The 13,108-nt window shown below is 52.8% G+C and overlaps 1 long non-coding RNA gene across 1 annotated transcript in view; it reads left to right on the top strand.

Moving 5' to 3' along the window:
• Window positions 1–10,552: 10,552 nt before the first annotated feature.
• LOC125611762 overlaps window positions 10,553–13,108 on the top strand; it is a 15,619-nt gene continuing 13,063 nt past the window's right edge. The window contains exon 1 of the long non-coding RNA XR_007342016.1: window positions 10,553–10,584. This is a non-coding gene — a long non-coding RNA (uncharacterized LOC125611762). The remainder of the gene's footprint in view (window positions 10,585–13,108) is intronic.

Genomic DNA, 13,108 nt, shown 5'->3' with positions numbered 1-13,108 from the left:
GGTGCTGCAGACGCGCCTTGTGACTCCGGGCCGGCGTCTGTGCCTTCTGGACCTTGGCTCGCAGTGGGGAGCTGCGGGGACGGAGGGCGTCGCTCGGGTCTTACCCAGTAGAAGTCGCGATCCCTCCTGCTCGGGGGCCACTCCGGCGCCCTCCGGGATCGCAGCCCCCCGCCTGGTCCCGCTGTGGGCAGCTCCGACAGGGACAGGAACTCCCCGAGCAAGTCCTCCAGGCTCTGTGGTCCTCGGTTTCCCCGTCTGTGATCCAGGCTTCAGGGTCCACCGGGGTACCTGTGCACAGTCCCCGTCCCCAGTTCCCCCCCCATGGTGTCAGTACACAGCCCTGTCCCCATCCCCCGCCAAGGTACTTGTGCACAGTCCCCGATCCCATCCCCCGCGACGACCCAGGACGTTGAGACAAGCCCCAGCGACACCGGGGGGTGTCCGTGGGACTGGAACCCGCGAGGTGCACCCCACAAGAGAGGTCCAGAGAACTCCGACAATGGCCCTCTGTCCGCCTGGCTGTTTGCACGGGTTGGTGCAGCTGACAGAGCTCTGCCTGGATCCAGCAGCTGGGCACCCGGTGGCCCGGCTGCGGGCTCCAGGGCAGAGCCCGCAAGGCACCTGACCACAGGGTCGCGTTGGACCAATGGCTTCCGTCCTGACCGTCAGACCCGAATTAAATCCAGGCTCGGTCCTCTGCCCAAACAGTGGCCTGGGGCAACTTAACGTCTGCCCAGCCACCTCGTGGGGCAGTTGCGACAACCAAGAGAAGGTAATGTCGCTTGTTGAGAGAGTGCCTATGTATTGTAGCTTCAAGTCTGAACAGTTTATGCTCCATGGAGAGTCTTATAACAGCCCAGGAGGCAAACTGTGTTGTCACCATTGTACAGAAGAGATGGAGGCACAGAAGGGTCAATTGCTCAAAGGTCAGAGACATGGACAGACTGTAGCGATGGAAGGGAAAAAGTAATGGGAGGGGCACTAGGGATTGAGCCTCAGGGCAATTTACCTCTGAGCTACACACCAGCCCTTTTACTTCTTCTTCTTCTTGATACCAGGGATTGAACTCAGGGGCTCTCCATCACTGAGTCCCGTCCCCAGCCCTGTTTTATATTTTATTTAGAGACAGGGCCTCACTGAGTTGCTTAGTGCCTTGCTGTTGCTTAGGCTGGCCTCCAACTTGAGATCCTCCTGCCTCAGCCTCCTGAGCCACTGAGATGACTGGCATGTGCCACCGTGCCCGGCTTCTTCTTATTTTATTGAGACAGGATCTTACTAGGTTGCTTAGGGCCTCACTAAGTTGCTGAGGCTGGCCTTGAACTTCCGATCCTCCTGTCTCGGCCTCCCAAGCTGTTGGGATTACAGGTATATACAACCATGCCTGGCTGCCGCAGCCCGGCTGGCTGGGCAAAATAGCTGGGGGATGACGAACAACTTGTGTAGATTGATACAGCAGGAGTGGGAGCCCTTTATTGTAGGACAGGAGGGGTATTTATACATTCCACACAGCTTATCTTAATTAGCATAAACTAGATACATCAGTCAACCAATAAGAAATCTCCACACTTAATGGCTCGCTGGTGTTACTTCACAAACCACTCCCTCTGGCATTTTGCCAGGCGCCATCCTGACTTGTTTACAGACTCTAACATTTCTCTGGCAAAATGCCAGGCGCCATCCTGACTTGTTTACAGACTCTAACACCTGGCAGTAAAAAAGTAATATAAAAAAGTGAGAGAGTGTGTACAGGGACCCGAGGTCATGCTGAGATGCTGGCTGAAGGTGAATCTCAGAACTTGATCTGGCATTTGGAAAACCAGAGATGAGCCTCTGGTTGGGGGAAGGTGGTCTGGGGCAGGCTGGGCCTGGGAGCCGAGGTCAAGGAGAGAGAGACTGGCTTGGGTAAAAGGGTGTTTTTAAGTTTTGTCTCCATGGCTGACAAGGCAGGTGATCTGGGGAGCCCCAGAGGCTTGGGGACATCTTCAACCCCTGAGCCGGCCTGTACTGCCTACCACACGTGGAATAAAGGAGTGGTTATATAAGCTGTTGTGTTTGGGAGGCTTTTAAAAATAGCATTCTAACAGGTGCGCTGAGAGAGAGAGAGAGAGCGAGCGCCACAGATTTACAGTGGCCAGGGAAGCCCCCTTTGAAGAGATGATCTCTTTCTGCTGGGTATGGTGGTGACTGTCTGTGAATCCACTGATATGGGAGGCTGAGGCAGGAGGATCACAAGTTCGAGGCCCAAATCAACAACTTAATGAAGACCTTTCTTAAAATCAAACATCCGATTTTTAAAAAGGGGGCCAGGGATGTTGCTCCATGGTAGAGTGCCCCTGGGTTCAATCCCCAGTACCACAAAATTTAACAATTAAAAATTTTAAAAAATAAGAAGAGACAGAGAAATTGTCTCCTTTTCATTTTTTAAATCTCAATGTTTATTTTCTTTTAAAATATCACTGTGTTAAAACAAGACCCAAATTTACTGAACATTGCATACTTATTATTTTTTTTCTTTTATACAATCTCAGGATATAAAGAGAATTCTGGGGGGCTGGGGTTGTGGCTCAGTGGTAGAGCGCTTGCCTAGCATATGTGAGGCACTGGGTTCGATTCTCAGCACCACATAAAAATGAATAAATAAAATAAAGATATTGTGTCCAAGTACAGCTACAAAATTTAAAAAAATCATCAGTCTCTCTCTGTATATAACTGTCCAACTGGTGAGATTCTACATCATGTAAAACCAGAAGAATGAGAAACTATATTCCGTTATATATGATGTATCAAAGTGCATTCTACTGTCATGTGTAATAATTAAAACAAATTTAAAAAATTTTTTTTAAATTATCAGTCTCTTCCTACTCCCCAAATTGCTGCTTTTAATTTATTTAGAAAGTAAATAGCATCCTATGTTTGCTGAAGGAAAATTAGAAAATACGGAAAGGTGGAAAGAAGAACACACATATTTGCTGGAAGAAAACACGTATTCACTGAAGAAAGCAACTTAAAATACAGAAAGATAGGAGAATATTTAAGAGACCCACTTCTTAAAAAAAAAAAAACATTTTTTTTTCTCCTGAATTTCAGATTATTTCCTTAGTTAAATTTGAACCAAGAATGAGAACAGAGGAAAGGTCTTTGGTTCATCTCATCAAATAACACTTTCTAAATACCAAACCTATTTGCATTTCTCAGCATATCATGTGAGGACTCTGGCCACCGTTACATGATGGGGACACTTTGTGCCATGGATCATCCAGTTCTTAAGTGGGAGCATGGCTTCTCTTGTGATACTATATACATTGTCAGCTGCCCAGCAGGGGCCAGCAAGGGAGGGGCAGGGCATACAGTGTGGGAAAAATTCCATGTATCAGTCAGCTATCGCTGCATAACAAATAACCCCCAAACTTAAAGGTGTAAAACACAACATCCACTGATTCTCATGAAACCATCAGTGCGCTGGGTGGTTCTATTAATCTGGCTGGTCTTGGCTGTGGTCATTTGGTGGGTCAGCCTTGGCAGGGACATCTCTACCTTTGGAGTGAGTGTTCCAACCTGCTCCCCTGGGTCTATCCTCACGGCCGCAGCAGGATTCCAAGAGAGAAAACCAGAACCACCCAGGGCTTGTTCCACTCCTGCTTGGGCCAGCTGTCTCTCTTCCACTTGTCAAAGTCATGTGACTCAGCTCACAGCCAGGGCAGGAGGGTAGGTGCTACCAAGGGACACGAACACGGGCCATCGAGAATAATTGGGACCATTACTGCAATCATCTACCACAAGCTGCGTCCTCAGCCGATGGGAACACGGTCTCCATGGCAACCACCAAGGGCCACTCTGAGCCCCCCCCCCCCCCCCGCCATGGCACCAAGGATATCTTGGTGGAAGGCGGCTGACCTCTGTCCACTCACGACTTGGCACCCCATTTGATCCCTGTGAAGTGTAAGTTGTGGGAGGACAGGAAGAGGGGAGTCCTTGAACTGTCACCCTGGAGACATGGGGTTTAGAAAAACTCAGTTGGGTACAAAAAAAAAATCAAAGAAAGGGACAATTCAGGCACAGCTGGGTTTTATAGATGAGAATTCAAAGCCACAAGAACTGAGGTTCACTGGCCTTCCATGGGTTGTGGAGAGGGTAACAAAGACGCCAGCAATTCACAGGGAGTCTCTGGAGCAGTGGAGAGAAAGAATCTTCTAGCAATCGGCCACTTTGAGGCCAGCAAGGTCCGTAACCTATCAACCAGACGGATGTCCTCATTTCCTAGCCCAGAGAGGTTGAACGACTCCTTGGAGGTCACACAGCAAGCTAAGGCAGCCAGTAAGGAGCTGAGTTCCCCATTCTGTCTGCAGCGCCGGGTGACTGCTGGGGTTTGCTGCAAACATTCAAATTATTTCTTAATTGGAGTCTCCTGCTTAATTAGTGCTTCCTGAGCAGACCGTGCTCCACGGGCTCAAAACCTCAATCAACACGATCATCTCTAAATTGCTGAGACCTCACTCTTCTCGTCTTCTCCACATGAGGACGCATCATGGGTTTTGCTCAGTAGGACAGCCGGAGAGGGGACAGGGACATGCAGTCCCCCTTGGCAGAAAGAAAGCAGCTGTTCTCGCCACCACCCGCTGTCCCAGAGACTTCTTAGTGCTTCACGGCTACACACGGGGGCGGGGGTTGGGAGTCAGGATTGGGAAACAGGCAGACAGAGTTGGACTCCAGGAAGTACCACCCTGTGTCACCGTGAGAACATCTCTGCCCTCTCTGGATCTCAGTGACCACTAAAAGTGTCCCCCAAATCCAGGCAGGGTGGCGCACACTTGTCATCCCAGTGGCTGGGGAGGCTGAGGCAGGAGGATCGCAAGGTAGAGGCCAGCCTCAGCAAAAGCAAGCCCCTAAGCCACTCAGTGAGAACCTGTCTCTAAATAAAATACGAAATAGGGCTGGGGAGGGTTGACTACAGGAATGTTGGGGGCCATAGCCCACTATCGAGAAGTGTCACACTAACAGGCTACTGAGACCCGAGCCTTCTGGAGACTACACCCCACAGCAGCAGAAGTATAAGACTCCAGTGTGTTTGTCGGCAGGAAAAGAAGATGGAATTTCATCTCACAATCTCTCCTTTCAGTATGTGCCTGGCCATATTTGGAAGACACTTATGCAAAAAATAATTGGAAATTCACATTTGACTACCTACCAACCCTAACTGAACTGGGGAGGTTCTATTCCGTTCTGGCTCATGAGGTCGGCCTCCTCAGAGGCTGTGCAGAGCGCAGGCTGGGAAAGACGCAGGCCAGGGCTGAGGATCCATCTGCACCCGCCAGGTCACCTCTGGGCCTCCGTTTTGTGAATTTTGAAATGCATGCCGACTGGATGTGGAGGTGTGTGGTTATGATCCCAGCCCCCTCCAGGCTGCGGTGAGAGGATTGCAAATTTGAGGCCAGCCTCTGCAATTTACACCTTGTTTCAAAATCCAGGGGGCTGGTGATGAATCTCAGGCGTGGAGTGCTGATCTGGAATCCACGAGGCCCTGCGTCCGTTGGGTGGATACTATCAAGTGGACTTGCTGGACGGTATGCTAATCCAATTTTTGACTGAACTTGGGGGCACTCCACCACTGAGCCCCATCCCCAGCCCTATTTTGTATTTTATTTGGAGACAGCATCTCGCTGAGTTGCTCAGCACTGAACTTTTGCTGAGGCTGGCCTCAACCTTGCGATCCTCCTGCCTCAGCCTCTGGAGCCACTTGGAGTACAGGCGTGCACCACCGGGCCCAGTTGGTCATTCGATTTTTAAGGAAACTCCATACTGGTTACCAAAGTGTGCCAGCAATGCACACGGATTCCAATTTCTGTTAGTTCTTCAACAGACTTATTTCCTGTTTTCAATGGTAGCCCGCAGGTAGGAGGCAGCATCTTATTGGGGTTTTGATTGGCATTTCCTTAATACCCATGCTTTCGCAGCCTGATGTGACAGGCCCTCCCAGGAAGTGGTGACATCTCGCGAGTCCTGCGCCTTGCTTTGGTAGTTACAATATGACAGGCGTGAGCTCACGCCCATTCAGGCCTCAGAAGGATCTGTGTGCTGAAATCCAACTCTAGAGATGAAACCCAGTTCCCAGGTCCACTGGCAGGTGGCATCCGTAGCAGAGAAACATCAGAGCTCCTGAGGGTGGGGCATGCCCTCAAAATGTCATAGCAATCCCCAGCAGCTTACCACCCATCTCTTCCTTCTGGGTTCTCGCCCTTGTGAGTTTGCAGAACAAAATTCAGCCAGGAAGAGCGAGCATTAGGAGCCGAGTATATTCTAGACTATGGGGACAGACTCTTGCATTGCAAGACAGGCGCTAACAGCCAGTGGTGAGTTGCTGGCAATTGTTCAGCAAATCACTGTCATCGCCTCCACAGAGCTGGAGGCCCAAGTCTGCATTGACATTTTGCTGTTTTGCATTTGGTCACCTAGAAAACGGAAAATAGCTTTATGTAAGGTGTTGGGTGGTCGCCCTGGTGGCCCAACACAGGATCCGCTCAGTAAGTTGGAGCACTATTGATGTCCAGAGGCCTTTATTACTTAATGAAGTAATAAAATTTCAATACAAATGCATGCCTGTCATCCCAGCAGCTCCGGAGGCTGAGGCAGGAGGATTGAAAGTTGGAGGCCAGCCTCAGCCACTTAGCGAGGCCCTCTGCCACTCAGCGAGACCCTGTCTCTAAATAAAATATAAAATGGGGCTGGGGATGGGGCTCAGGGGTTAAGCACCCCTGGGTTCAAACCTCAGTGCCCCCCCCCACAAGAAAAGATTTCAAGGCAAAATAATTGTACTTCCATGGGGGGAATCGTATGCAGAGCTGAAGTATACATGCCTGTGTTCAGTCGTCAAGCTAAGGTAACCTGTCCATCATTTCAGAAATTAGTTGTCCCTTTTCAATGCATTTTCCTGACCACTAGAGGCCACCACTGCTCCGACTGACGGATTCCTAGGGCCGACTCTTGAAGTTCAAGTGCAAGGACTCACACAGTCTGCATTATTTTATCTTTTGATTTGTTCTTACTTATCCATGACAGCGACGTGCATTCTGACATCTCCCACATCCACGGAGCATAGCTTCCCATTCCTGTGGTTTCCCACACACATAAAGGAGGGCCCGGATTTAGCAATGATTAAACTTGTGATTTCTTTTCTTTTCTTTTTTTTTTTTTTTTTAGGATGGTGAGAAAATAATATGCATCCAGCAAAAATTATGTTTTGTATTTTGATCCTTCCCAGTTGAGCCGTAGGCTGTGAGCTCTGTCCCAATGCAGGGCCGTGACAGGCATGAGCCACAGTCAGCCAAGAAACCACAGGGGACTCCGTCAAGGTTCTTCCAGCGCCCAGCCCTGGCGTGCAGGAAGAGGTTTATTAAAATGCATTTTTCACTGACGATATTTTCCATCTTTCCAGGGCTTATTCGGTATTAAATCATCTAGATGCTGGTCTCAGAAAAATGCATCATCAACTCCCCAAGGACGAGAAAGGAGCGCAGATCCTTCTTGGTCAAGGTCCCCCCGGGGTTATAAGTAAAAGTATCAGGGCTGCAGATTGTCCTGCCCGCGTTGTGTTTTGGAAGATGCTGGTGCCACATGTCTCTGTGGGGACTGGGCACCGAGATGGCACCCACAGCCTCGCCCTTGCCAGTTAGAGGCTCTACCACCCCAGCTGCACCCCGGGCGTACACCCCCTTTAATTTTCCGAGACAGTTTCTTGCTGAATTTTGAGGCTGGCCTCCAACTCCCAGTCCTCCTGTCTGAGCCTCCGGAGGGGACAGGATGCACCTCTTCATCTGTGTCCTTTGCAATACCCTTTACCCGATCTGTCTGTCTGTCTATTCATTTTTGCAGTACGGGCGATGGAACCCAGAGCTTGAGATATGCTAATAAAGAACGCCTCTGCGGAGCCACCTCACCAGAACTTGTCATATTTTTTTTATAATTAAAGCAGTAAACAAAATGTTTCCTCGAGTTCCTGGAAGGCATTCTAGCAAGTTGACTGAATCTGAGAAGGAAGTCACGGGAACCATAAATTATCCTCAGCGAGTCAGAAGCCCAGGTCAATCAGTCTGGAATCTGCAGTTCACATGGGGGGGGCGGGGACACAGTCTTGGGGACTGAAGCTTCCACCTATAGCAAAAAAACCCCAAAGAAACAAACAAAAACCCGACACACACACACACACACACACACACACACACCCTCTTGGTGTCAGAAGCGTGTCATGAGACTAGAAGTTAAAACTGTGTGTGACTTTGTTTTTCCTGCTGACCGTGGGGAATCCTCTGTCCCTGGTGCTGTTCAACATTGAAGTCAGAAGGTAATTTTTCTCTAATCACAGCCAAAGCCTATAACTCACTTTTTGTTCAAACCAGGTATCTAGCAGGCCAGAAACAATCATGGTCATCCTGCTATATCATGTTAAAAAAATAATTTTTTAAAAAAATAAAATAGATCTAAAACCCACCAAGATTTATTTTATTTTTTGGTACCAGGGATTGAACTCAGGGGCACTCGACTACTGAGCCCCATCCCCAGCCCTATTTTGCATTTTATTTAGAGACAGGGTCTCATTGAGTTGCTTACGGCCTCGCTTTTGCTGAGGCTGGCTTTGAACGTGCCATCCTCCTGCCTCAGCCTCCCAGACCTCTAGGATTACAGGCGTGCACCACCAAGCCCTGCTAAAGGACCTGATCTTGAAAATCCATGCTTTTCAGGGTATGAACCCTAAAGCATCCAAACATAGCTCATTTTTTTTTGCTGAAAGACACTTCTGTGACATGCCAACAATCTCCTGCCACCTCAGGTGCTGTGAGTCTAGAAGAGGAATGTCACCCAACCACCAGGGGGTAGGAAGGCCACTATGACAGTCTGTGGAACTGCTGGGAAGTGGTTGGACCTTTAAGAGGCGGGGTCTAATGGAAGGAAGTCAGGTTGTGGGGGCGTGTCTTTGGAAAGGCAATTGGAGCCCCGCCCCTTCCGATTGTTCTGTGCTTCCGGTCCGCCGTGATGGAAGCTGGCTCCCCAGCATGCACTGCGGTGGCACTTGCGGCTGCTTCCAAAGAGGCGCCCCCTGCTGGAGCGCTGGGTACTGTCGTTGAAGCCGCTCAGCAGGAACCTTTCTTTCCTTTAACTTAGTTCCTCGGGTGCTTTGTCACAGTGGTCGACAGCAGTCGGACACCTCATAAGACTGGCATTGAAGGGCCAAGCCCTTCAGTGTCCTCGCCACCAGCCTTTTATGGGTCAGGCGATCATTATTTTTGGGGGGGAAACCAGGGACTGAACCCAGGCTTCATGCCTTGGGGATGCAGAGCTCTACCCACAGAGCCTTCAGGTGATCTTAATTTCCTTTTTCCTCTGGGCACCGAGGATGGCACCCACAGCCTCGCCCATGCCAGTTAGAGGCTCCACCACCCAGCTGCGTCTCGGACGTACACCCCCTTTAATTCTCCGAGACAGTGTCTTGCTGAATTGCGAGGCTGGCCTCCAACTCCCAGTCCTCCTGTCTGAGCCTCCAGAGGAGCTGGGACTATACACCTGTACCACCCGCTGGCTCAAGTGACCGTCAGATCCCAGCTGGTCAGCGTTGGTCTGCAAAATGGCTCTTTTTCCCTGAGATCCTAACAGTGAGAGGGACATCGTGGGGTTCCTGGGAGGGCGAGTCCTGCTTTTCTCAATGAGAGAGGCCATCGGTGCCCACCGTGGAAAACCAGCAGCAAAGGCTGTCTCCCCCGCCACCTGTCACCAACTGATTAAAACTTGTGCTCCTTAAGGTTTCAAGTGGATGCAAACCCTGAATCATGCAGCCAACGTTCTTTCTGAAAAGACTACCCAAGCCACAGCCGGAGGCTGAGGCAGGAGGACCGCGAGTTGGAGGCCAGCCTCGGCAACTTAGCGAGTCCCTAAGCCATTCAGCGAGACCCTGTCTCCAAGAAAATATTTAAAAAGCACTGGGGACATCATGGCTCAGTGGTTAGCACCCCTGGGTTCCATCCCAGTACTTGGAGACGGGACAGGGACGTCAGCCTGGTCCTCAGGGACAGTGTCCAGCAGAGGTCAGAAGAAGCCAGAGCCATGAGAAGTGAGGCCATTCCCATGGAGCCCGCGTGGGACAGGAGTGTGCCCTGTTCTGCTGATAATGTTAGGGACCGTCCCAGAGGGTGGGGGGGCACATTCTGGAGGAGCAGGTGTGTGTGAGGGATGGTCCCTAAGTGATCAGTAAGTGGCCTTTGTTAGTGGTTGGAGAGTCCACCGGGGGGCTGACAAGATGGGTGGAGGGGACAAGATGGGAGCCCCACAGAGGACGACATGATGTCCGTCCCGCCCACCCACAGACGACACACAGGTAGGGATTTCTGTCCCCACGTGTGGCTCAGCCTTGTCCCTGTGCGGTGCCTTTGTCTGATTCCTCTGACACAGAGGGACCCACCCGTGAGTGACAGCCCCTCCTTGGGGGTGGCCTGATGGCAAGGCCATGGGCCCTGGGGCTGGAGCACACTGAGCCTGCATCCCACCAGCAAGCCGTAGCCGGCCTCAGTTCCTGGATGGGGTCTCCTGCTGCCCAGGCTGGTCACCGTCTCTGGGGCCCAAGTGACCCTCCTGCCTCCCAAGTAGAGGAAAACAGACGTGGCCACTCGGGCCAGCCAGGGTGTGTCCTAAGGGGGAGGAGCCCACGCGTCCCCCTCGCTCCTGACTGTACCAGCGGCCTCCACATCCGTCCACTGAGCCCTTGGACACACTGGGCACCCCGGGACCCAGTGACCTTCCACTTTCCACAGTCCTCACACTCCTGCGAAGCCCCAGCCGACTTGGCGGGTCCCCTACCTGTGCCACAGGCCCAGGAGGGAGTGGCCCTGCCTGGGGACCTGGGCTCAGCGGTCAGCGCTCGCCTGGCCCGTGGGAGGCCCTGGGTTCGAGTCTCGGCTGCGCAAACAGATCAACCAACAAAACACGGGGCCATCGATGGCCACGAACCCAAGATGACCCGCCTGTGGCTTGGCCCTGCGCCATCCCGGGCCTGGCCGCTGGTGGACTATAACAGTCCCTCCGTCCCCAAGTGAGCAGCAGGGTTCTGATGGCAGCTGCTGACCTTCTCCTGCGTCCAGCCAGGGCCTCCGGGATCTGCTGCAGCCCACGTCTGGCCCGGGAGGAGGCCTGGTGACCAGCTGCTGCCCCACAGCTGCTGTCCTCCGGGGACAGCTGTTGTCCTTCAGGGGCAGCCGTCCAGTGGCCCCTGGGAAGCTCCATGGCCGGCCGAGGCCAGCAGCCATGGATCCAGGCAGGGCCGCCTTGGGGACAGGGCTGGGCGTCCCTCAGTGCCTGCCTGGACCTGCCTGGACCTGCCCGGACCCCTGGCCCCAAGCCAAAGCCACACAGCGCACTCAGGACACAGCAGCAGGAGGACGGCACCTCCTGATCACTGGCACCCCCATGTCACAGCTCCCGTGGCACCAGGGCCGGCAGGACTCGGCTTGGGGTGCTCTGAAAGCAGGTCTCTCCACGGAGGAGGGGCCACCCCGAGTCACCAAGAGAAGGAGAAATGGGGCACAGCCAGGGCCTGGGGGACATCCCATTAGCCACCACGCAGGGGCCTCGCTCCGGTGCTGGGGACGGGTCTTGCTGTGTGGCCCAGGCTGGCTGCAGACTGCTGGGCCTAAGCCACTGGTGGGGACGATTGGGACATGACAGCACACCCCACCACACCCAGAACCATGATTTCTTTTTGGTCCCAGGAACTGAACTCAGGGACATTCAGCCCCTGAGCCCTGTCCCCAGCCCTATTTTGTATTTTATTTAGAGACAGGGTCTCCCTGAGCTGCTGAGGGCCTCACCATGGCTGAGGCTGGCCTCCAACTTGCAATCCTCCTGCCTCAGCCTCCTGAGCTACTGGGATGACAGGCGTGGTGGCCGTGATGTGAATGATGCAGACAGGGGGCCTCATCTCAGAGAGACACACTGCAATCCAGAAAAGGTGACAAGATGTCTTGGGCTGGTTTCAAAGTGAGACAGGGTTGTGCAAGTTGTAGGGGGCNTTTTTTTTTTTTTTTTGGTACCTAGGATTAAGCCCAGGGACCCTCGACCCCTGAGCCCTGTCCCCTGCCCTGTTTTGCATTTTATTTAGAGACAGGGTCTCCCTGAGTTGCTCAGGGCCTCCCTTTGGCTGAGGCTGGCTTGGAACTCGAGATCCTCCTGCCTCAGCCTCCCGAGCCCCTGGGATGACAGGCGTGCGCCACCGCGCCTGGTGCATTTGGTTTTCTTTGTTTGTTTGTTTTTCTTTTAGTTGTAGGTGGACACAACACCTTTATTTTACTTGCATGTGGTGCTGGGGATTGAACCTAGGCCAGCGCCCCACTGCTGAGCCGCAGCCCAGCCCAACACTCCTGTTTAATGAACTACTATGCCACCGCTCATGACCAAGATGTGTTCCCCACAATCCATGGGACTGCCTTCTCCACCCTAATCAGAAGCCTTGGAAAGGTGGGGCCACAGGGGCTCATGATCCCAAGGCACCAGAGTGCCAGTTCTTCTGTGCCCTGTGCGGTCCCTTTCACTCATGTATTTATTTGCTCTCTGACAAGGGGATACAGACAGGTGTATACAGCGTGTGTCTGTGTGTGCACACACAAACGGAGAGGGAGGAGGGAGAGCAGGGGCGTGTGCACACCGAGAGGGAGCAGGGGTATGTGCACACGGGGAGGGAGGAGGGGGAGAGGGGCGTGTGCACATGCAGAGGGAGGAGCCAGCGCATGCGCACACACGTGACCGACCCTCAGGTCTGCACCTGGAGGAAGCCCTGGCTGCTGAGGGGAAGGGAACTCAGGGGCACAGGGCAGAGAATCCCTTGCACCGTGAGCCCTGTGGAGCCTTTTCAGCTGGAACTCACTGTGTCACCTGCTTAAGGAGGGTCCATCGGGGGTGGGGATACAGTCCCAAGGCCAGGGGTTCAATCCCCAGCACCACGAAAGAATAAAAGAGATCAGTGGGGGCTGGGGCTGGGGCTGGCCTGGGGACGGCCTAGGATCAGCCTGGGGACGGCCTGGGATCAGCCTGGGGACAGCCTGGCCTGGGGACGGCCTGGGGACAGCCTGGGATC

The sequence above is a fragment of the Marmota marmota genome, unplaced genomic scaffold, assembly GCF_001458135.2.
Source record: "Marmota marmota marmota unplaced genomic scaffold, marMar, whole genome shotgun sequence".
Taxonomy (NCBI): Eukaryota; Metazoa; Chordata; class Mammalia; order Rodentia; family Sciuridae; genus Marmota; species Marmota marmota.
The sequence above is the reverse complement of the archived record's forward strand: the minus strand, read 5'-3'. Positions and strand labels throughout refer to the sequence as shown.